Source organism: Adiantum capillus-veneris, chromosome 11 (assembly GCF_014529385.1).
Source record: "Adiantum capillus-veneris isolate H3 chromosome 11, ASM1452938v2, whole genome shotgun sequence".
NCBI lineage: Eukaryota > Viridiplantae > Streptophyta > Polypodiopsida > Polypodiales > Pteridaceae > Adiantum > Adiantum capillus-veneris.
The window spans coordinates 119,403,917-119,427,819 of NC_140941.1; positions in this window are offsets into that span (position 1 = coordinate 119,403,917).

Genomic DNA, 23,903 nt, shown 5'->3' on the forward strand with positions numbered 1-23,903 from the left:
TCTCCCTTTTGTTCTCCAGTCCTTTTAGTGCAAAAGAAAGATGGTACATACTTTATGTGTGTGGACTATTGAGCATTAAACCATATCACTATCAAAAACAGATTTCCCGTGCCTCGGGTAGAAGATTTGTTTGATAAGCTACAAGGCTCTACCTTCAGTAGGATTGATCTTAAAAGTGGCTATCATCAAATAAGGATAGTGGTGGATGAGATATCCTAAAGACAGCATTTCGTACAACGTTTGGTCTTTATGAATATCTAGTCATGCCTTTTGGCTTGACTAATACACTAGCCACTTCAATCGTCTACTGGAGAAAATCTTAGACCCTACCGCAAATTCACTGGAGTGTTCTTTGATGATATTACTCCAAGTCCTCGGAGGAACACAAGCAACATCTCTAAGTGATTTTTCAAGCATTGAGGGAGAACAAGCTTTTTCTCAACCAAAAGAAAAGCGAATTTTTCCTTCAAGAGATTCAATACTTAGGTTATATTATCGCTCGAGATGGTATCCGTATAGATCCATCGAAGTTAGAGGTAATAAAAGCAAGGCCTAATCCAAGGAATCTACATGAGCTAAGAAGCTTTATTAGTATGTGTGCATACTATAGACGCTTCATAGCAAAATTCTCTCAAATAGAAGGACCATTACATGACTTAACAAAGAAGAACGTTAAGTATTCATGGACTACTAAGGAGAAAAATGCTTTTGACAAGCTCAAAGAAAAGCTTACTTCCCAACCAGTCCTCATGCTTTGTGTTAGCAGGTCGCCGCAACGGACGTCTGCAGCATAGCTCTTTTGCACTAACATAATGTCAATATGCAAGGAAGCGACTCGAGATGGGGCACGGAGACTTAATGAGAGTGTCAATCTCACCGAAGTGAACTCAAGGGCTACTCGTTCTACGACAAAAGCAAATCAACCAATTCCTAGTCAGACAATCAGTATGTGTCCAATCTCAACACTCAACGTCATCACGCTTTTTTGGTATTCAAACAAATCCAGAATGTCACGAAACTTAAGGAGAGGTATCACAACACTTATTGGCTCAATCCTACCAAGTTCTGTCACCATATGGGAAGGTACATAAATCACGATCCATCACAAAAAATGTGAAGAAAACTAAAACAGAAGTACTTGGAAAGATCTACCTTAAGCATAGAAATACTTATCCATGGTCAGAACATAAAAAAACAACCATTTTAACTCCCAATTCAATGCATTTAGCTCACAAACAATACGTTGCGAACCACAGCAGAATTGTAAATGATTCCACTTAGATTGTAGAGCAAGAGACAAGGAGTGCAATGTACTATTCAGAATAGAATTCTGATTACCAGCTTAGGAGAAAAGTGGATTACAAGTTGTAGTCACAAGAAGCCTCCACAGTGCACGTTTCTTTTCTTTAGTTAATGATACTTTTTTCTTCAAAACTAAGGGTTTTGACTTTAAAAGTTAGGGGGATTTTCCCATGGCCATCCGGCCTCTTACAAGGGTGTAGACTCAGAGAAACAAAAAGGGTATGGTATAATCTTATCATGATTACAACTCATTTTAGGTTGAATTACAATGGTTTTTTCCAAAAAAATAGAGTGTCCACATGGTTTGGTGTGCATATGCCTGTATGCGCCTGTATCCACCAAACATTCTCCCCTTCCTATTCATTGCACGTCCTTATGCAAGCTGTCTCTGAGGGAGTTTACTTTACCATCTTCTTTCGAGCGTTGCAGTGAGATTTCTGAACTTATGAGCTCTTGCTTCAATCTTGACTTTGTGTTGCCAGCTCTCTGAAGGGATTATTGCTGATGGTACTTTGGTAGGCGATGTGGCGGGCTGGCAGATCTTTCGTCATTGGATTGAATATGGAAGAGTCCACTTCGAAGAAACCTGTTATGAAAGATTTTCTGAAGGTCTGTATGTAATGAGAGGACAGAAAAATGACTCTTGCATATAATCCCATGATAACAATTCTGCTGGGTATTTTTGTCTCCATATTCCAGCAAATATCCCGCGTACCCTCGACAAAAACTTGCCATGGATGCTCTGCTGCTTCAATGTCTCTAAAAGCTGTAATGCACGTGATGAGCATTTTGGCAATCTTTACCAGCATTTGACAAGCGAGATCTGGGATCTCTTTCATCATATTGATTACTCCTTTTAGAGTTTGCACCATGTAATGCTCCGATGGGGGGTTGTTATTAAGCGGTTTTGTGATTATCGGGTAGTTCAACACTGTCGGTCTTTTGCTTTTCCAAGTGTAAAAACTGTCCCAGGATCGCCGTCTATTGATGGGACAGTAAGTGGGGTCGATCCTGAGATGCTGGGGGGCGTTCCTGTAATAGGTTTCGTCAGTTGGTCGCTGATCGAACCATTTTTTTCTCCAGAGTGGTTGATTGTCAAGGATGGTTTCAATCTGAAGGGCCATAATCGGAACCTCTCTGTAGTCCCCTCTACTGTTTAGTTCAATTTCTAGAAGCATCTTTTGCTGCCATAATCGAACTTCTTGCCGCATTAATGGTAGTGTTATCATCTCGTGCCCATAATTTTTTGCTACCTCATCTGGAGTGATCATGAGGAGGGCAGCCGATTCCAGCACTTTTAGTTCATATATGCATATACGCCTTGTGTGAAGGGTCCTTTACTTCTAAGATCCAGCGCTGAATTTCATCTTTTGCCGACTCCAAGGTGGATGTCGTGGCTGGATCTGCAGATTCCTGCGTGCCTTTTCCAGTGCTCGTAGTGGGCAGTTCTGTTTGATGAGTTTCGAATGCTGATTGTTCGAATCCTTCTCCCTGCTCAAATTCTCCTAGGTCCTGCTGATACTTTGTTTGATTTGCTTTCAGAGCTTCTACTTCCTTTCTTGACTCAGCTAGTTGTCTCTTTAAGTCATTGATTTCCTCATCCTTGGCGTGTTGTAGGGCCCTATGACCTGCCGTCATGATATGTCTGTCATATTTCTCTTGTTTTAGGGCCTGCTTAAACTCTTTGATTTCCTGGCTCAAGGAAGTAGAGCATGCAGTCATAGTAGAAGAGGAGGGTGTCTCCTGTATGGCTAGGAGCTAAGTGAGAGACCTGCTAACCACTACATACGAGCCTTGTAGCTTCTCATTTTGTTCCTTTTCTCTAGTTAGCTCCTCCTCGAGGCGTTGCTATTCGATCTACAATGCGGAGTTCGCCTCGTTGAATTGTTGCACTTCTTTGTAATACTACGTTGCATTTTCTTGTTCTCTCTGCAACTCCGATTGTGCCTGGAATTGTGCGTTCTTTAGTGCTTTGATTTGTTGCTTTAACTGCAAGGATTCTGCTGCTGCTCTAGATGCCTCCTTTTTGTTATCTTCTAACTCCAGCTCCTTGAGGTTGTAAAGAGCTCGTTGACATTGGAACTGCAGTTCGATCTGCTCTAAGTAATCGTCAATGTCAAATGATCTAACTATCTTTGCTCCTTCTAGATTCTGCCAAATGTGCAGCCTTTTTGTTTAACCGGGTATATCCCATGGTGTATGGGCTATCCTGCTCTTCCTCCAAAGATTGGTACTCAGAAGGAGTATCTCTTGGGTGGGACCCCTCTTCCTTGCTACTCCGAGCATCTGACTCGGTTTTCTCACTGTCAGAATCCCTTAGAGGTGCACTTTGCCTTGTCTGTTTGACTCCAGGATTCGACCTTGTAGAAGGTCCTGCCCCACTGGTCTTACAGCTCTTTTGGACATGTGGATTAGATCTATCTGCGCTTCGGCAGGTGGTAGATCGTCGATCATGCCCAGTGCTTGATAGGCTATCCGTGTGAGCATTGGTCCTCCATTCATGTAAGCTTTACTTCTTTGACAGCCCTTTAGGTTTGCTTCCACAATCGTGTCAAGAAGATAGTTGCCAAAGTCACAACTGACCACCTTGCCTTCATCCAAGCCCATCACCATCACCACTGCCATATGAAACAAGGGTTCAGTATATCTAGGCGGCTTCTGCACCTTGAAATGTTGTGATATAAGGCGCAATGGTAGTTTCGTTTTTGAGTAGATCAGATCTTGATATGTCAGCTTGAGGCCTCGTTGCTTCAAAAAGGCTTTATCATTGTCTATTGCCTTCATTTTCAACAATAGATTGTGCGTCCCCTGCGGTAGGTGGAGGGCTTCATTGATGATTTCAGCTGTAATCTTTACCTTAACAACTGCCCCATCCTTGTCTGTGAGAGTTGCTTCCCCATTGTATTGAATTGAACTTATGAGCTCGTAAGCTCGTCTGAAATCTGTTCCCCAAGGAGGCAGTCGTAAGAAGTTGTCGAGCTGTAGGCACCGGACCCCTGCTTGCACTTCTGGTTTCTGGTGCAAAGTCCACATTTCCTGTAGAATGATGGTGTCTTTACAATTTCTTCGTCTGCGGCTTGGAACCTTCCGATGAAAATGTTTGCTGGAATTGCTTCAAGTACTTGTTCTCGGTTATCTCATAGGGTGCCACATGCCACTCCTTCTATGCTTTCCTTTGAGGCATCCTGTTGCCAATTTGCAAGTGAAATCGGGTTTTAGCCATTGATCAAAATTGTTGGAAAGTGTAAACTTGACCATAAAATGAAAAAGTGAGCTTAACTTTGTCAAAACTACTCCAAATTTGACCAAATTTCACAAGTGCACCTAGGATTACTATAGGCACAAGACTGTAATGTAACAGATGGATTTTGGCAAAAAGGAACATGGATCGCGATCCATGTTGGGAAGCATTTGAAAATTCTAACTTTGGGAAGTTGCTTTTGGGCATAAGGGGATGCTACTGAGCAATTTTCTCTGGATTTAGAGCTGAAGGTACATGGATCGCGATCCATGTTGGGCAATATTTTGGAAATCTTATGATACCATTTGGTAGGGTTCATCTTGATTGTGACTTGGTCCAAATTTTTTGGGATTTGGATCAATGGTTTGACACTTAGGGCTGGATTTTGGAAATCATGTACAGATTTAGAGATTTTGGCTTTTTAAGTGGATTTTGGGATTCAAATGGCTTGAAACTTCATGGCCTGGCTTTCTTGATCATACTGAATTAGATGGCATGGGTTTTACTTATTTTGGCCAAAAAGGTACATGGATCGCATCCATGTTGGGAAGAATTTTGATATAGTTCTTGTGCACATTGGTTCCTATAGCTTTTCCTAGTACATCGGTGGATTTTTTTCAACTTTGGACATGTTTTTCCATAGTTTGCCCCATTTTTTAGTTTATGGCCATATTTTTTCCGTTTTGACCAAATCCTTTTCTAGCAACCACTTTTGGAGCCTGAAATCTCTCCTTGCTTTGATTTCTGATGATTGAGGTCTGTAGTTCATAGCTTTGCTTGGTTCCTTGGCAATTTCCCCCAGACATTGAATTCTTTTGAGAAGGCAAACTGAATCCTGCAAGTTTCACCATTTTGAAAGTAAAATTTTGCTTGGTTTTGATCCCATCACCATTCTTAGGTTACATTTACTTGTTGATAGGCTTGGAGGAGAGTGTGAAGTTTCCCACATTACTTTAGCAGTAATTTTGACCAAAAGACCATTTACAAATTGAAAGTAGCAATCCAGGTGGGTTTGATGATCTATAGAGCACTTTTTGTGATCATTTTGCAACACCAGTACTATTTGTACAGTGTCCAGCTAGTGAGCCACTTTTATCCTGATTTTGGTAAAAAGGTACATGGATCGTGATCCATGTTGGGATGCTTTTTGCAAAACCAGTCATGGGGTTTTTTTCGTGAACCTCTATTGTTGCTCCTGTAGAATTTTCCATGATTTTAGGGCTTTGGGAACATGGATCGCGATCCATGTTCCAGCACCTTTTTCTACTGTTTTTAGCTTGGCTGATTCTGTCAGTTATTTGGGGTCTATTGATGAACCTTTTCTTCTTTTTGATGGGTTTTGGACTTCCTCATTGGCCCTGTTAGTTTGCAATTTTGTGACCTTGTACTGCTTCCTTTTGTTGTTTTGGTACTGATGATGCAGTATGGGTCACACACACATGCTCTTGCAAGGTTAATGATCATACCTGTCAAATCTGGTGTACTGAGATCCACCGAGGTGGTCGCAGCAGGCAGAAGCAACTCCGAAAACTCTATGCTCCTGTGGCTCTCTCTCTCTCTCTCTCTCTCTCTCTCTGAATGCAAATGAGCTTCTGTTGCCCCCTTTTGACTATATGATCCCAGTCTACCCGGAATGCCCCATTCATACTTACCTTCATTGCTCATATCTTGTTGGGCACATCACCTACGATTCGAACCGTTCTTCATTCTGACACTCGGTTTACAAATGGCATTCGATCTGCAGTTTTGATCCTTCAAAAGTTGGCTCAAAATTCATCTTGTGTTGAATTTTTCCATATCTGCCATGTTTGAAGTCCTTGCTTTGAAGTTTCGGTGTTTGCTTTCAAAAGTCGATTCTGACTTTCCTAGCTCGACTTATCAATTTTTTGTTGATTACCTGTCATTTTTTGCTTTTTTGTAAAAGAAAATTATTTACAATAATTATTAGTCGGCCAAAAATTAGCCAAAATTAGTGTCGCCTCCCTTATATACATACTCTTATTCTGGTATTAGATGGTGACGGTATGGCTCATGATTATGCCAACTAAGAGTCTGTCAGGCTCTGAAAAACTTGTGTTTTTTAAAGAAAAGGGAAACAAAGGAAACGGAAAGAAAAGAAAAGAAGTAAGATGATAATAATGGTATATACAAATGATACTCCAGCCGCATTTCCCCCCTTCCTAGAGTGAGTTGTCCGCGACGAACATGTGTCAGAGTGCGTGGGAATAAAGCGCGTGTCTATGCATAGCCGTATAGTGTGGCTATATGATGCCAATGGAGGATATGCATGGGAAAAACAAATTGTTGTGCAAGAGATAGGTGCTGAATAATATGTTCAGTGGCTGTTGGTGGCGAGGTTCCTTGGAAGCTGCGTGGTCCGAACAATGGTAATTGTAGAAGGCGCGCTCTGTGTTTGACTGTGACCTGCAAAAGTTTTGATGTTGCCGATGGGGTCGGTTTTTGGCATTTGATGGGTTGCCATCGAAATTGCTTAGGTATGGATCCACTAGAAGAGGCACCGTGAAGGCGAGGTTGTTTTGGTTGCCATACCCATTTCAGTGTGGTTGGATGTCGAAGAGAGTGGTCCATCAGGTTAGGCCGTTTGACAACAGCAGTGGGCAATTCTTGGTGGTTTAATTTCTATGTAGGCGATGTAGGTTTACGTGTATTGATTTGTCGTTTAGGTATCCACAATTGCCTAGGCTTGGTTTACATGATTGATTTCTTAACCCACCCTCATGTTAGATGCGTAAAGTGTTGTCGTGCCAGTTTGGTGTGGCTTGATAAGTGCGCATCCACGACACTCCCAGAATAACTGCTTTGTTCAGATGATGATCTTCAACCACATGAAATTGATGTGGATAAACCGTCCCATCAATGTTGATTGGCAAATTTATGTGGCCTAGACTGTCCATAGTCTTGGGCATTAGAGGTTCCTGTGTGATTTTTCTAAAAGTGGAGTAGTTAACCACATTAGCTCTGGCCCCTGTGTCCACTAATGCTCTTTCGATGGTGCCGTCGGCAAGTTGTAAGTGAATGCGTAGATCCATTCCTCCTAACCATGTAGCCGCCGTTTGTATGGATGCTATCGGAGCATTCTGAATAGCCACATCATGTTGTTCTTTCCTCTGGAAGTTTTCTTGTTCCCTACGTTTTAATATTCTGAGTTTGGCTTCCTGCTGTGCTTGTTCCCAAATATCCTGTGCTTGACATCTGTGTTGAGCTGCTGCATGGAGTGTTGCGAGTTCTTCTGGTGTCAGCGGAAGAAGATAGTTCTTTAACCTGCAACCACTCGTCTAATTAGGCATCTCCTCTCTCGCCAATGTTGCAAGTTTAATGGCGCCACTTTGCGATATATCATGGATCACAAAAGGCCCCATTCCTCACTTTTTGAGTTTTTTGGAGTGCTGTTTTAGGGTGTACATGAGAACGTAATCCCCTTTTTGGAACTCCTTACCAATCACGTGTTGATCATGAAAAGCTTTCATTTGCTTTTATATCCCAGCTATCACTTTAAGTCTAGTTTCATCTAATTGTTCTAGGGTGTCTAGTCTCTCCGATAGCTCATGGCCCGTCCATCCTAATTGTTGCCACTCTAAGGGATTTGATTAGGAATTCCAATGGTAGTATCGCATTAATCCCGAATACTAGGTTAAAGGGAGTCGTTCCAATGGAAGTTTTAAAAGCTACGCGATAAACCCATAAGGCGGTGTGTAGCTTTTGATCCCAATCATTCCTTGAGTCACTGACTATCTTGGTGAGCATTGTGCATAGGATTTTGTTGGTACTCTCTGCCTGTCCGTTGGCTTGCGGATGATAGGGTGTTGACTTGTGATGGACCGCCATGAATTCATCAAGGAGGCTCTCAATGACGTCGTTCACAAAGTGTGTTCCTCTATCGCTTACTATTTCGATTGGTAGTCCATACCGCATAAAGACATTTTCGAAAAGGAACTGAGTTGTAGTCCTTGCATCATTTTTTGGGTTGCTTTGGCTTCCGCCCATTTCGTCATGTAGTCTGTTGCTACGATGATATATTGTGCGTGTGTCATGTATCCTGGAGGGTTGATGGGACCAATGAAGTCAATGCCCCATTTGGCAAAAGCACGTCACCCATCATTGACCTCAGTGGCATTTCATCTCTCCTCTGGGGTGGTTTTGTGCATTGACATTCATCACATCATTTGACATATGCCGTTGCATCCATGAACAAGGTTGGCCACCATATGCCTGAGTGTAGCACTAGCTTTGCCATTTTATCAATGGAGAAGTGTCCCCCGGGTTGTTCTGAGTGTGCTTGATCTAGGATGACGTAATATTCGCTTTCTGTAGCACACAATCGTAATTGTTTGTCCTTTCCCCGCCTATACAGTTGGTTGGCAATGAGGAGATAGTGTTTGGCCTCTTCCTCGACAAATTTCATTCTTGCTTTGCCCCATTCCACTGGAAAGGTTTTGTTTTTTAAGTACTCAAATATGTGAGCACTCTATTTAGGTGCTTGTGCTACACAAAACATTGTTGCATGTTCCACTGGGGGCTGTATTATACAACTATCACAGGATTTTACATATTTATGGACACTGTATCCCATGTTTGGCCAGTAGACGCCCAGTCTTTGTAACCGTTGGTCTGTCTGTGTTTCACCAGTGTGAAATCCCGTATTTTGTATATGAGCTTGTTTGAGGTAGTAGGTGGTATCTTCAGGCTATACACATAGTCTCAGTATCCCATCCTTACCATGTTTGTACAGCCATCCTGCTAAAAGGATGAGATTTCGTGTTTGATGGATAATTGATGGTTGTCTTTATATCTGCAAAGAGCCGATTGTGAGTAGAGGAATGACCTCTTCGCTCCATCACGGCACTATTTCTATGTTAAACATATATGAATCAGGAAGGTCATCATCAACACCCTCAGGTGCTTCCCCATGAAATAGTCGTGAAAGATGATCTGCTCTTGATGTGTGGTCCCCTTTTTTATGACTACCGTGAAGTCAAGCTCAAGCAACAGTATAAACCAGCGAACAATTCTTCCAGTGTTGTAAGGTTTGTTTACTAGATATAACAGTGCTTGATGATCCACGAAGAAGACAAACTTGTTTGCTAGAAGGTAGTGTCTAAATTTCTTGACAGCATAGATCATTCCCAGACCTTCTCTTTCCGTAGTGGTATAATTTCTCTCTGCGTTGTTTAGTTGCCGACTAGAGTAGCAAATGGGAAAATCCATATTCTTCTCTCTTGGCTGGGCTAATATGCACCCGATGGCATAGGCTGATGCATCCACATGGACATGGAAGATTTTGCTCCAGTCAGGGGCTTGAAAAATTAGAGCTAAAATTAAATGTTGCTTCAATTTTTGGAAAGCCTGCTCACATTCCTCCGTCCATTAGAACTTAGTTATGAGGGCGTACAATGGCTTAGCTATTACAACATACATATATATGAAACGTTGTAGTATCCGCAATGCCCCATAAATGCTTGCACTTCTTTTATCTTTGTTGGTCTTGGTAGTGCAACAATTGTCTGCACCTTTTCTTGATCAGTTGAAATGCCGTTTTTGGACACTATGTGGCCCAGAATTCTACCCTGTCTTACCATGAAGACGCATTTTTCCGGGTTTAAGCAAATACGATACGTTCTGCATTTTTCAAAGACTTTTCCCAGATTCTTAGATGAGTGATGTGGTCACTTCATCGATGGGAATGAACACAAAGATCATCCATGTAGATCTCCAGAAATTGTCTGAGACATTCTTTGAATGCGTGGGTCATTAGTCTTTGAAATGTGGCCGGGGCATTGGTTAAGCCGAAAGGCATTACCTTGTATGCAAATATACCCCACTCTGTCGCAAAAGTTGTCTTATGCTGATCTTCTACTTTAACCATCAACTGGTTGTAGCTTGAGAACCCATCTAAGAAACTATAGGTCTCTTTCCCTGCTACCCTCTCAGTAACATGATCGGTTATTGGCAGTGGGTAGTTATCTCTGATGGTGGCTGCATTTACTTGTTTGAGGTTTACACAAACGTGCAGTTTGCCATTCTTTTTGGGTACCATCACAATCGGGGACACCCACTCGGTGTGCTCAATCTCGTAGATAAACTCAATGTCCTTTGGTTTGTCTATTTCCTCCTTGATTTTCTTTGCAAAAGTTTCATTGTACGTGTAAGGACGTTGTCTACGTGGTCTGGCATCACTCTTAAGGGGAATTGTGTGCTGACATATCTCAAGATCTATCCCCTTTAGATCTTTGTATGACCATGCAAAGACATCTTTATATTGTCTGAGCGTATCGCTAGAAGTTGCTCTTCCTCTTTAGTAAGGTCCGTGGCAATATATGCCGGTTTAGGCTCCTCACCTGGTTCTTCTAAGTTGATGCTTTTCGTGTTTTCAGGCCCGTCATATGAAGTTCCTGGTTCTTTGGGATCTCGTTTGGGTTTTTGCACCACTATCTTCCTATCCTGAATGATATACTTCTTATAGTGGGATGGTGCATCAAATTTATCATCATTTGATTCCTCATCAGTTTCCATTTCTGTCGTCCAAACTTTCTTCAAAGCTCATTTCAACTCATAGTATTGACTTTGCGCTCCATCTTGGACGACTTAAACGGTTTTTTTGGTACTTTTCTCTCTCTTTTTTTTTGATGTTGTTTTGGTTAAGTCAGGTTGCATATATCGCTTTGATATCTTGTCCTTGATACAATCAGTCGCTTTGACTAATCTCAAGTACTGCGTTTTGTCAGTTAATTGAGGTATTGAGTCCTCGTTGTGCTTGTTGTGGTTATTTCTCCGTTTATCTCGATACCTGCGTTGTCTTCGAGGGTTTTGGCTTGGAAAATCATAGTAGATCACTCGTCGATCCTTCTGTTTGATGCTCTGACTCGAGCTACTAGACAACTCATCGTACGCGTTATCCTCTAGCGTCTTATCAGTCGAGTCTTGAAAATCTTCTTCTTCATTCGTTTGAACAAGGTCCCTTACAGAGATTTTGTCCACTATGCGTCGGCACTCGGCCACCCCTTCCTTGTCAGGTACGTCTTCCTCTGTCTTTGGAGTTAGGCGGACATTCATCATCTGGAATGGAATGATATCATACCCTTCGTCATCACAGAATTTGGTGAGGGTCACTTCGTTGACACAAACATCAAGTGTAGCTAGTATTTGTTGCCATCCAAACGGTTCGAACATCTCTTCTGGAAAAGGCTCTGGTATGTATGCTTCATCTTGTGCAGTCCTATCAAGAATACAATCTTCCTTTTTTAGACTTCCACAATCCGAAGCTTCTCCTGTCCATTGGTGAACTTTATTCTGGAGCCAAGCCGATATTCCTCCTTCCTGGTCAGTTGTGGGATGCAAGTCTTCTCCTGGGGCTCTTTCTACGTCTTTATAGCTATGATCTGTGCCACTAATTTTCGTAGTGACATCCTTGTTCCTGAGATAGATATAGTCGTAGCCCTAATCTTGCACCATTTTTAGCTGATGCATGAATGATTTGTCCAGTATGATGTCGAAATTGCTGCTCTCATCGAAATTCATAATAGCGAAGGTGTGTTCATATGCAATTCCACAAGAGGTTACCACAATCTGCTCCAAGATGCCAATAGGTCTCTCCAGGTACCCATCCGCTAGGTCAAGTTTCATTCTAGTTTTTCTTAGAGCAGATTTTCCCATTTTCTTAGAGCAGGTTTTCCCATTTTTTAAACATTGCTTTGGTCGCTATGGTAATTCCGGCTCCACTATCCAATATAGCTACCAATTTTACGTCCTTGTACTCTACCGGTAGGGTAGTACTTCCTTCTTTACCTTCATAATAGTCCCCTACCTTCTTTACTGGCACTGGCTCATGTTTAGTTTGCTTCAAGGGTTGTTTCTTTAGCGTGTTTCGAGAAGCCTCGGGTGAAGGAATTACAAGCCCTATTTTTTCCAAATTTTTCATGACCTCGTCTCAAAGATGCGGTCTAATATTCAGCAACTCTAACAAAGTCAGTGTACAACGGATAGGTGATGACATAAGCTCGTGAAGAGTTTTAGTGTCCATCATCTTAGGATTGGCTTTCCATTGAGATGGAACTTTCCTTACCTTAGATCGAGTTTCAGGGTACCAATAAATGAAGGTAAAGTCTTCAACGACTGTGGTTTACTATCTTCCGATATCAATGTGCCTGCATCGCCATACAATGATTGGATGTCATTTGGGTAGAGCTTATGATCCAGATGGATTTCTGGGATAGGAGCTAACACAAGTGTGGCACTTCCATCTTTTCTATTCCTAATCTGTTCCCATAGCTCTTGAGGTCATTGTTCTTTTACCTCCGGAATTGGCAGTGGTACTTAAGAATACGTTCCATCTGTTGTATTGGCTACCACCCTCATATCCAAAGGTGTTACATCTACAAGATTGGGTAGGTTATTCTCTTCATTCCCCTCTCCTCTAACTATTGAATCTTTTCTCGTATGAGTACCTCGGTCTTTGGAGTCGTAGGAACTGATGGTTTCATAAGCGCTTGAGCGGCTTGAATGAGCTCTTTGCACATCTTTAGCCTCTCTTTCTCATAGCGTGGATGAGGGTACATTAACTACCTATCCTCTTGGGTTTGGTTAAGCTTTAGCCTTGCCTCGTAAGCTTTCAGAATTGCATCCAAAGGTTTGAACACCTTGTCTACTACGACTGACCCTATTGATGGCAGTTCCGACGGTTTCTTTGTCTCGTTGTTGCCCTTAAAGTCTCTTTCCCTCTAAAGTTTTTCCTCTGTTTTCCACAATTTGGTTTCCAATGCTGTTTTTTCCTTTTCTCTTTTGGCTTTGATCTTGTTTTGTTTCGCCTTCCAGGATTTTCTAGGGGTTCGGACAAACAAGTTGTCTATCTCTGTTTGGCTGGCCGGGACATTCTTTGCTACTTCATGTGCTTGAGCTGTAGTGACCGCGTTTATCGGAATGTTCGATTCTGTTTCTGATCCATTTGAGCTTAGCACAATCCGTATTTTGTTCATGGTTGCTTTTCCTTTATTTTCGGGGTTTTTTGGGCAGTGTGGAATAAGATGGTCGGTCGTGTATCCGTCACAGAATCCAAAAAATTTCACCCGCTCTCCTTTGTTTGGACAAACTCTAGCCTAGTGATCACCACCACATTCATAGCATGGTCCTACAGGTGGTGGAGAAGCTTGTGGAGCTCCCATCAATTGTCCTGTTCTAGGAGGGTAGCCTCTAGGTTTGTAGCCCTGATTTGCCATAAACACGAGCATATTCTCATCGACCAAGTAATGATTTTTGGTTGGTTGTGCTATGTATGAGGGCTCGCGCATTTCTTCCGTGATTATCCATGGATTATGTCCCTCTGGAGCATATGCATTCCTATCAATTTCTCTTTCATAAGTATGTATGAATCTTCTCGGTATGAGACTACCTGGATCATACTCTGGTCAGAAGGTGGTTCTATGGGTTGAGAAATCCTTACCATAGCCCTATTTTCTTGGGGTAAAGGAGGTTGATGCCCAACACCGGTTGAGCTTTTTCCTGACCCAAGATTGCGTTATTTGGCCCCACTTGGTACCTTGGAGGGGGTGGAAGTTATTGTCCCCCATGTAGTCCGTATTGTCGTTCTCTAACGTGGTTCCGATTATAGAAACATTCGTGAGTTTCGTGGTTTGTCCATTTTTGTTCTGTAGCACACCATTTCAATATTCGTTGTGCGTTCACTCTTGGCCTTTGTTGAAGGTTGCACCACTGGGTTGGATTGTCACCTCCACAAGTATCGCATTTTTGGGTGGGCGGTTGTCGTGTGTTTGGGTTCGTCCTGTTTCCTTGGTTTATCCTCCTGATCACTTCCGATCAACATCCGGCACAGTTGGGTTTTGCCCTCCCAATTTTTTTGTGGACTCACTCGTGGTTGAAGAGGTGCTACTAGTCCCCTGATCCGTGTCTTCAGTCACCTCCCCATATGCTTTGTAGTTATCTACAAGATACGCCTCTTTCGTGACTTGCTCAAAGGTTACACATGCTTTCAGGTGCAAGTCCTTTTTGAGCGTGTCATTTCGCAATCCCTCTATGAAGAGGACTAATAGTCTTTCATCCTGAGGTAGTTCTCGAGCAGGACATCTTTCTATGTACTGCTTGAAACGAAGCGATGCTTCCTTCACTTTTTCTTTTTCCTTTTGCCTAAAGGCATAGATCTGGGAGAGAGTGTTATGCTTGATCCCTCTTTTCGAGAATTCCTCAGCGAATTCTCGGAGAAGTTGCTCAAGACTTGGGAATTCCAAGCTGTTTATTGGTTGAAACCAAGTCAGGGTAGTACCTTCCAATGTCAACCCAAATCCTTCATATTGAGTGTGGAAATCAGTTACCTGTTCCGCTCTCAATACTTGTTTGAAGATTGAAACATGGGCATACGGATCGCCAGATCCATTATACTTTTTGGGTAAGCATTTTGCCACCTGAGATGGTCGCATACGCCTGGCCTCTGCAACCATTCTAACAACTCCTGGTCCCCCTGGGGGGTGGCTTCTCTTGGTTCGTAATCTCCTCTTGTACTAACAGTGGTATCCTATCCGCCACACATTCATCAAGTCAATCTTGTGTAATAGTCGGAGGGATTCCAGTGGTGTAAGTGAATTCAGGAACATTACTGCCCCTATGTGTGTTCATGGAAGCCCTAGTCGCCGTTGACCCTAAAGGTTCTGTTCTTGGAACACGTTCATGTCCATAAGATCCTCCACTCAGGTTCTCAAGGGGCTCTCAAGTATAGTTTCAGTTCTGATGTGAGTAGTCGTGGTTTTTACCTCTTTCGGATTTACATAGTATTGGTAGAGTGGTCCTCCAAAATATGTATATCTCTCTAACTCCTTCTGATCCATTGGAGAGTACTTTCGGCCATACTTGTCCATTATGACCACCTGAATACTTCTGCCCTCCGTGTACGTGTAAACATACAAGTTTTTCTGGTCTGTTAATTCTTTGATGCGGGGTTCGTCATCGTCACATCTGTAATAGAGTGTTTGTTCTCCATTATTGAACTTACAAAGCCCCACATATGTGTTGTCTGTGTTAAGGCGCTCTGTCTCATTTGTGCATCTGAGTACCGCGTTTTGTTTCTCCATTTTGGGTGGTGCATCGGTCGGTTCATTATCTACCTTGTCCTTGGTGCCGGTCATTCCCCATTTATCCACAATATAAGGGTTATGAACCACTAGGTACATCATTCCCTCTAGGTTGAATTATCTATCCCCGTCATAATCAACATCTACAAGGTCTCTGAACTCGCTCGGCTTATTTTCCAACTTAACACAGTAGCGGTCCATTCCATCCTCATAGATTTTGGCTTTAAGCACATTTTCAAATTGAAACTTCAAATACAACAATTTCACATCATATGTAGGCTAAGAAGGACCTACACCCATTGAAGTTGTTCCCTTAGGGTTTGACTTGTTAGAATCTTCAGTCATGAGGCCATATGATCTCTCTGACAAAGTGTCAGAGAAACTCTCCTCTAAAATGGGTTCCAAGGGCGGCAGTGGTCTCTGATTCACACTTTCTTCCGTTGAGTGATTACTCCCTTGATCAAAGATGTTATGGTTCCTATTCTGGTACAATTTTCCTGATCGCAGATTCATGAAGAATTGGTAACAAGAAAAGTCCAAACCGAGTTACCTTATTAAATAGTTTGAATCTCCCGTTTGTTCTTGCTTGCTGGGTAGTATCTTCTAGTACCTCCAACCTGTCAAGAATGTGCTTGATAGTTGTAAGCTTACAGCTGTTCTTGTTAGTTCTTGCTTTTGTTCGACAAAACTTAGCACACAATTCCCTACACAACCTCAACAATTTTGATCCAATTTCAATTTTGAAAGAAGCACCAGGTTGCTATGGCCTAGCTCCTTGTATGGTAAGTTTCTGTCTCTAATCTGGCTCACAGGTACATGGATCGCGATCCATGTTGAGAAGCCAATTGAACTTTTGTTGCTATCATCAGTTTTAACATGATTAAGAGGTCTTCCAGTACCAATTTTTTTTTAAAATGAATCTCAGGATTGAAGGCTAAGTTGATTTTGTCACTTGCGTGAGCGTCTATCAGTTCTGAGCTATTGGAATGGTTTCTTGCATCCAATTTCAACTCTGGAAGGACCACTAGACTCTCTATGATACCCTCTGGCTATGGCACTAGTTTGGTGTTTATTTGTGCCAGGGGAACATGGATCGCAATCCATGTTCCTTTGTGTCAAAATACACTAAATTTTTGTCCCACAGCTAGTCCTAGGCCTAGTGATACTGACTATATGGTTTTTGAATGCCTTAAAGCTTGTTTGGACATACAAAAGTCAGCTTTAGGGTTTATGTCAGTGCTTTCTCCCTTGATCTGATTTTTTCCACCTTTTTGCCCTCTTTTTGAAATTTTCTGATAAGGATCCTTTAGGATAAAGTGCTCCAATTGTTATCAATTCTCTGCTTGTCTTTTATCAGCTCAAATTTCCAAAAAGGTACATGGATCGCGATCCATGTTTGGAAAGATTTTGTTCTGACACTTTGTGAGCTGATCACACAAGGTATGATGATGCTATTCCCCAAGTCTTTTTGGATTTGGTCAGTTTTTTCCAAGTGAGAAGCAAAGATTTGTGTCTGTTTAGCGGTTTTTCGCAAACCACTTCTTTTCTGGTATTTTGACCAGCTTTTTTCACTTTTTGTCTATGGCTCCTTTTGGGAGAGTTGTTCAACTAGTATTCAAGAGTACACTGGTCAAATCTTAATGTCAAATGTCTACCTGGAACATGGATCACGATCCATGTTGGGAAGCACCTTGGCATGAAATTTGGTTTTGTGGATTCCTTGCTTCTAGTTGGTCCCAATTCTCATCCCTTTTTGGATTTGAGCAAAGAAAACTTCAGTTTTTCCTTCTTTTCCCTTTTTTTCCAAGGTTTTGGTATGCTCACCCCAATCTCTTGATTTTTATGACCTTCTAGCCCTCTTTTTCTCACCAAACGCAAGGTTCTGATGCCTGAGAGCCTGTTCTAAGCAAAGGAAATAATTTTAGCACATTTTGCCAAAAAGGTACATGGATCGCGATCCATGTTTGGCAAGATTTTTGACAGTTTTTTGCACAATCTTTTCCAACAAGTGTTTTTATCGCCTTCTTGAAAGTTTTACTGGGTTTGGTCCAGTTTTGAAGCTCTGACCATCACTTCTTCAATTTTTTCCGAGTTATGGTCTTCAACACCAAAATAAGGTTTTTGACAGTTTTTCCCTCGATCCTTTTGGCCACAAATGATGGTGTAATTTGTTTCCTAACCTACTCCTATAACTGAAATGAATATGCAAACATAACCAAACTTAACAATACAGAAATAACAATAATGTATGTGGTGGAACAGCCCTTTCCAAGCATGTGAAAAATCAAAGAACGAAATACTATCTTGTACTTCACTCACATCTTTCTTTGCTCTTAAGGAATAGCACTGGCTAGTCTCGGACTCTAGTCTCTATTAAGCACTAAACCTATGTATAGCTGCTTCACTGTCTATGGGTAAGCGGAACGGTTATCAAAATCTTGAAGGGAGATTTTTTGTTTTTTTGTACACTGAGTCACTCACCACCTAAGGATTGGTTTCCCCGGTAGCGGCACCAATGTTAGCGGGTCGCCCCGATGGACGTCTGCAGCATAGCTCTTTTGCACGAACATAATGTCAATATGCAAGGAAGTGACTTGGGATGGGGCACGGAGACTTAATGAGAGTGTCAATATCACCAAAGTGAACTCAAGGGCTACTCGTTCTACGACAAAAGCAAATCAACCACTTCCTAGTCAGACAATCAGTATGCATCCAATCTCAACACTCAACGTCATCACGCCTTTTCGGTATCCAAATGAATTCGGAATGTCACGAAACTTAAGGAGAGGTATCACAACACTTATGGGCTCAATCCTACCAAGTTCTGTCACCATCTGGGAAGGTACATAAATCACGATCCATCACAAAAAATGTGCAAAAAACTGAAACAGAAGCACTTGGAAAGATCTACCTTAAGCATAGAAACACTTATCCATGGTCAGAACATCAAAAAACAACCATTTTAACTCCCAAATCAATGCATTTAGCTCACAAACAATACGTCGCAAACCACAACAGAATTGAAAATGATTACACTTAGATTGTAGAGCAAGAGACAAGGAACGCAATGTGCTATTCGAAATAGAATTCTGATTATCAGCTCAGGACAAAAGTGGATTACAAGTTGTAGTCACAAGAAGCCTCCACAGTGCACGTTTCTTTTCTTTAACTGACTTTAAAAGTTAGGGGGTTTTCCCATGGCCATCCGGCCTCTTACAAGGATTTAGACTCAGAGAAATAAAAAGGGTATGGTCTAATCTCATCATGATTACAACTCATCTTAGGCTGAATTATAGGGTTTTTTCCAAAACAATAGAGTGTCCACAGGGTTTGGTGTGCATACGCCTGTATCCACCAAACACTTTGGGATCATTTCAGGTCCAATGTGATGCTTGTGGTGATTGCCTTGGAGCAGTCTTGCTTCAAGAAGGGCATGCCATAGCATATGAGAGTCGAAGGCTCAATACAGATGAACGGGTCTTAGGCATTTATGAGAAAGAGCTTTTAGCTGTTCTACATGCCCTAGACACATGGAAGCACTATCTATTGGGGACTCCATTTATTCTACAAACCGACCACCAAAGTCGCAAGTACTTCATGACGCAAACCAAGCTTTCCAACAAACAAATGAGATGGGCAAATTTTCTTTCGAAATTTTATTTTCTATTGCTCACATTGTTGGTAAGCACAATAAAGTGTCCGATGCACTTTCATGATGACCAAAAGTTAATGCGGTGTCTATAGCCACTCACAATGATCTGTCTTCTATGATAGATGAGTATGCAATTGACCCTGACTTTAGAGACATAATGTCAGCCCTTGCTTTGGGGAAGAAAGAGGAACATTCACCTTGCAGGATGGTTATCTTCTCCATGGAAATTGGCTATGTGTTACCCCTCCCTTCGTGAGAAAGTCATGTATGAATCCCATGCTCCTCCCTATGTGGGGCATAGAGGTATTCAACCTACTCTTCGAGGAGTAGAGATGTACTTCTATTGACCTACCATGAAAGTGGACATACAAGAGAATGTTTCAAAATGTGTAGTATGCCAAAACTCCAAGTGTGATAGAGGGAAGCAACCTGGATTACTCCAGCCATTGCCTATCCCAAATTCATCATGGGAGAGTATATCCATGGATTTCATCTTTGGATTACCCAAGTCTATCCATGGGAATACGGGAACATGGACAATAGTCGACAGGTTTAGCAAGCAAGCACACTTTATTCCTGTCTCAAAAAGACTATTAAGGCACACCAAACCGTCTTAATCTCTCAGAATTTCAAACACCATGGATTGCCAACATCCATCGTGTCGGATAGAGATCCTAGAATGACCAGTTTTGGAAAGGTCTCTTTGAAAATCCAGGTATAAGATTGAATTTCTCTTCGGCCTATCACCCGCACAAACGGACGGCCAAAGTGAGATAGCCAATCTTACGATACTCGATCTACTAAAGACTTATGTTACAAAAATAGATCAATGCTCACAATGGGAAAAGTACTTACCTCTTGTCGAGTATGCGTACAATAACACTGTCCATACTTCCACGGGAAAAGCACCTTTTGAAATCATTGAGGGAAGACCTAAAAGTCCCTTGCTACTTAAAGTACATGGGAAGATCTTCGTTGCTGATGAGTATAGCCATGACCTATAAGAATCTTTTTAAAAGATTAAGGAGACTATATCCATCTCTCAATAAAGGCAAAAAGTTGTTGGTGACAAGCACAGAAGGGCCTTAACATTCAACGAAAACGATTGGGTCTTACTTAAGTTTCCCAAGGCTCGATTGAGGCAAATGACGGGAAAAAATCCTACAGGCCATCAGAAGTATTATACTAAACTAGCAAAAAGACACTATGGTCCTTTTCAAATCTTGAAGCCAATGAATGAGATGGCTTATCAACTCAAGTTGCCCAACCATTGGCTCATACACAATGCTTTTCATGTGAGCCTACTTAAGCCCTATAAAGGAGAGCCACCAAGTGAACCAATTATTGAAGACCCTCCCAAAATCGAAGACCAAGAAGAGGTGCTACAACCCAAAGCTATCCTTCGGCATGAAGACAAGGTACTCCGACATGGTAGGATTATCCGACGGTACCTTATTAAGTTCAAAAATTATTTTTTTGAAGATGCTAGATGGATGCAAGGAATATAACTTAAGGATAGTATGAACCTTGTCAATGCTTAAAATGCTACACTAGAGTCACCAAATGTACAAATTTCTTTTGAATGACCAATGTTTTTGTCTTATAAGACTAGTTCTCTTTTTATTGTGCACAAATTGAAATAGTATGCATGCTTAGAATCATGTTTGTGATGATGACATCTCTCAAAAACCAAGTAGAATTTGTCACTCTACTTGGGAGAATGAAATGGACAAAAGAGCAGACATGCTTGTGGCAGCTATATCTCCCAAGCACCAAACGGATTAGTCATCCATCTTGGAAACATATCATAGGGTAAAAAGGTATCCTCTACCCGCTAAGTAAGATTGACTAATGATTTAGTCTTTATCTCTTCTACCTCATAGTCGGGGACGACTATGATTTCAAGAGAGAGAGGTAATGTCATAAAATCTAATATCTAACCAACCCAAATGATTTTCTCATATTAAACTGATTATTTAATGTGGGAGAATAAATGGGAACAAGGGCTAGAATATAGACATGTGCTTACAGATCTATCTCAACACGGGGTCAATGGTAAAGGGGTGCAAATGAGAGATCGTATGTCAAAGCCCAAGGCTAGCCAATTGAGCTTAAAGACCTTAGGGTTAGCTTCATTGAATACCTCCAAACGTTATTGTTAAAAGTCCTTGGACCTTAGGTAAGCTAGGGCTGTGCTTGAGGTGGGAACCTGACCCAAGCTAGAGGTGCTTGTCGTGCTTGATGGCCGAGATGCTTGAGATGCTAGGGTTGTACTTGAGGTGGGAACCCGACCCAAGCTTGAGGGGCTTAAGGGCCAAGCTTGTGGTGGGAATCGGGACAAAGGTTGAGGGGCTTGAGGTGTCAAATATTCAACAAGTATCCCTACAAGGAGGGGGCGAGCCCTACAAGTTGGGAGCATGAGAGAGAACACACACACCCTCACTCGAGGCAAACCTAGACCAAGGAGGCAACGAGGACACATGTCAACCTCCTCTTCATGTTGCCCTCATGGTGTGCCTAAAAGCCTATTGGTTGGAATCCCAAGGGGTCCAACCTCCTCCCACACACACTCACACACTCTCATTGTGTGAAGTGCGAAGTGCAAGAGCTCCATCTCCTTCTCCAAGCTAGTAGAGATGTTGAGAGTCTACACCAATAGTTTTGGCTATGGAATGAAAATCCAACCAAGAGCCATGCTTTAATGCTTAAGCTTGCCATCTTCTCCATCTTCATTACTATTCTATTATGTATGCTAGAAAGAAGAGTGATGATAAGTGAGGAACTATTTCTTTTTGTTATGGATTGTTTCTTCTTCCTCTTCCCTACCCTCATTCCCCGCTAGCTCTCTCCACCTTCGAAGGTGTTTGAGGCCTTGGGACTGAGGCTTGGGATACTTGATTCTTTTTACAAATTTTATGTTATGCTTGTGATGCATGAAGCTTTCCATCTTCATTGCATGAATTAGGTCACAAGGAACACAAAGACTATATTGTATCGAGTCTCTCTTGATGGGAGAATCTGTGATACAAATGCCTATTGGAGGGGGGAACGGCTCCACATAAATTTGGTCCTCAACTGTTGTCATGTTCTCTAAACTCTCTCTCTTGTAAAAGTTTTGCTCATGCCAAGTTAACTAAGTACTATGTTTATGTTGCTACCATCAATTAAGTTCACCCTCTATGCTCTCAAAGTAATCCCACAAAAGGCATTTCTCTAATTTTCCTAATTCTGCTACTCTCAAAGTTCATAGGCCATTTCCATTACATTGCAGAGGGTGAATTTGATTTGGCCAAGGTAAACGAGGGTGGTGGATTTGGACAAGCGATGGAAATCATGTGGAGTTTTCGCATAGAGCAGAGCCTTGTTCAGCCCCCCCACTTTCTCATTAACATCAATGAGGCTGCTTTGTTTTTGTGTGCACATTGTTTTGTTTTGTTTTTTGCTTGTAAGCTTCCACAAACTCGAGCTCGAGGTTTGATGAATAGGTTCCTAACCATAGTTGCTTTTTGCAGGGCTGGTCGTGCTCATGGGCGACCAATTGGCAGGCAACCTGAAGGCAGAATATATGGAGGTTTCGCATAGAGGACCTTGCTCAATCTCCCTCGCTTTGTCACTGCCATCGTTGAGGGGTGGGTTCAAGGATTGTTTGCTCGACAAGGCAAGCAAATCTGCAAGCCCCTTATTTAAGAAATGAATTGTGTTGTTGAGAAATGATTTTGCATTGCTGAGGGTGGGTGAAGAAATGTATTGACTATCATTGATCCTCACAATCTCTTTTCCTTGCTTGTGTTTTGATTATATGCAGGGGTTCTTTTTTGTGAAGGGGATTTTGTTCGGTGGGTAAGGTGCCTATCATGGTTCTCATTTTCTTGGATCTAGGTCAGGGCTCAACAAATGGTTTGCAAAGGATTTATTGAGCACTTATTAGAATGTTGGTTTGATATGTGCATTGTTGAACAAGTGGAGATAGAGAGGTGAGGTGAGGTGTTTCTCTTTGATTTTCTAAATCATTTTAATTGCCAATGTTTTGACTCGAGGTGCTGATTTGAAAATCTCTTTTTGTGAGTTGGAGTGGATAATAAGCTCATGCTTATTCACATGATGATGTTCTGTGGCTTGTTGGCTTGATACAAAGCCTCTTTATGCTTTCGCATAGCATTGGAAAGATTATATAACCATCAAGCTTGAATTCATATATGTTGTTGAGTCTCTTGAATTTTGTTCTGAAGGTGATAAAACATGTTATATTTGCATGTTGCAACAACAAGCTCCGGTTTGCCATCTTGCAGTGATGGTGTTGAGCCTGCTGTGGGCAAATATTGAGCAACACACTAGCCTCTTCATTACTGATTGCAAGCATATCAAAGAAGTCACTGTGACCTCATTGTGACACAACACCACATTCATCTAAAAGAAGTTAGATCATGTTGTCGAAATCAAGACCAAAAGTCCTCGAATCATCTCGAAACTCACAGGGGCTACTCTACTTACATAGAGGTCACTATTCTATAGACTCTGACCCTATATCCCGCCCGTAATCACTTGGTGCAGCAAACGCGTATAAAGATAGATAGTCTATTATAGGTCACCGATTCTCAACTTGTACTATCCTAAT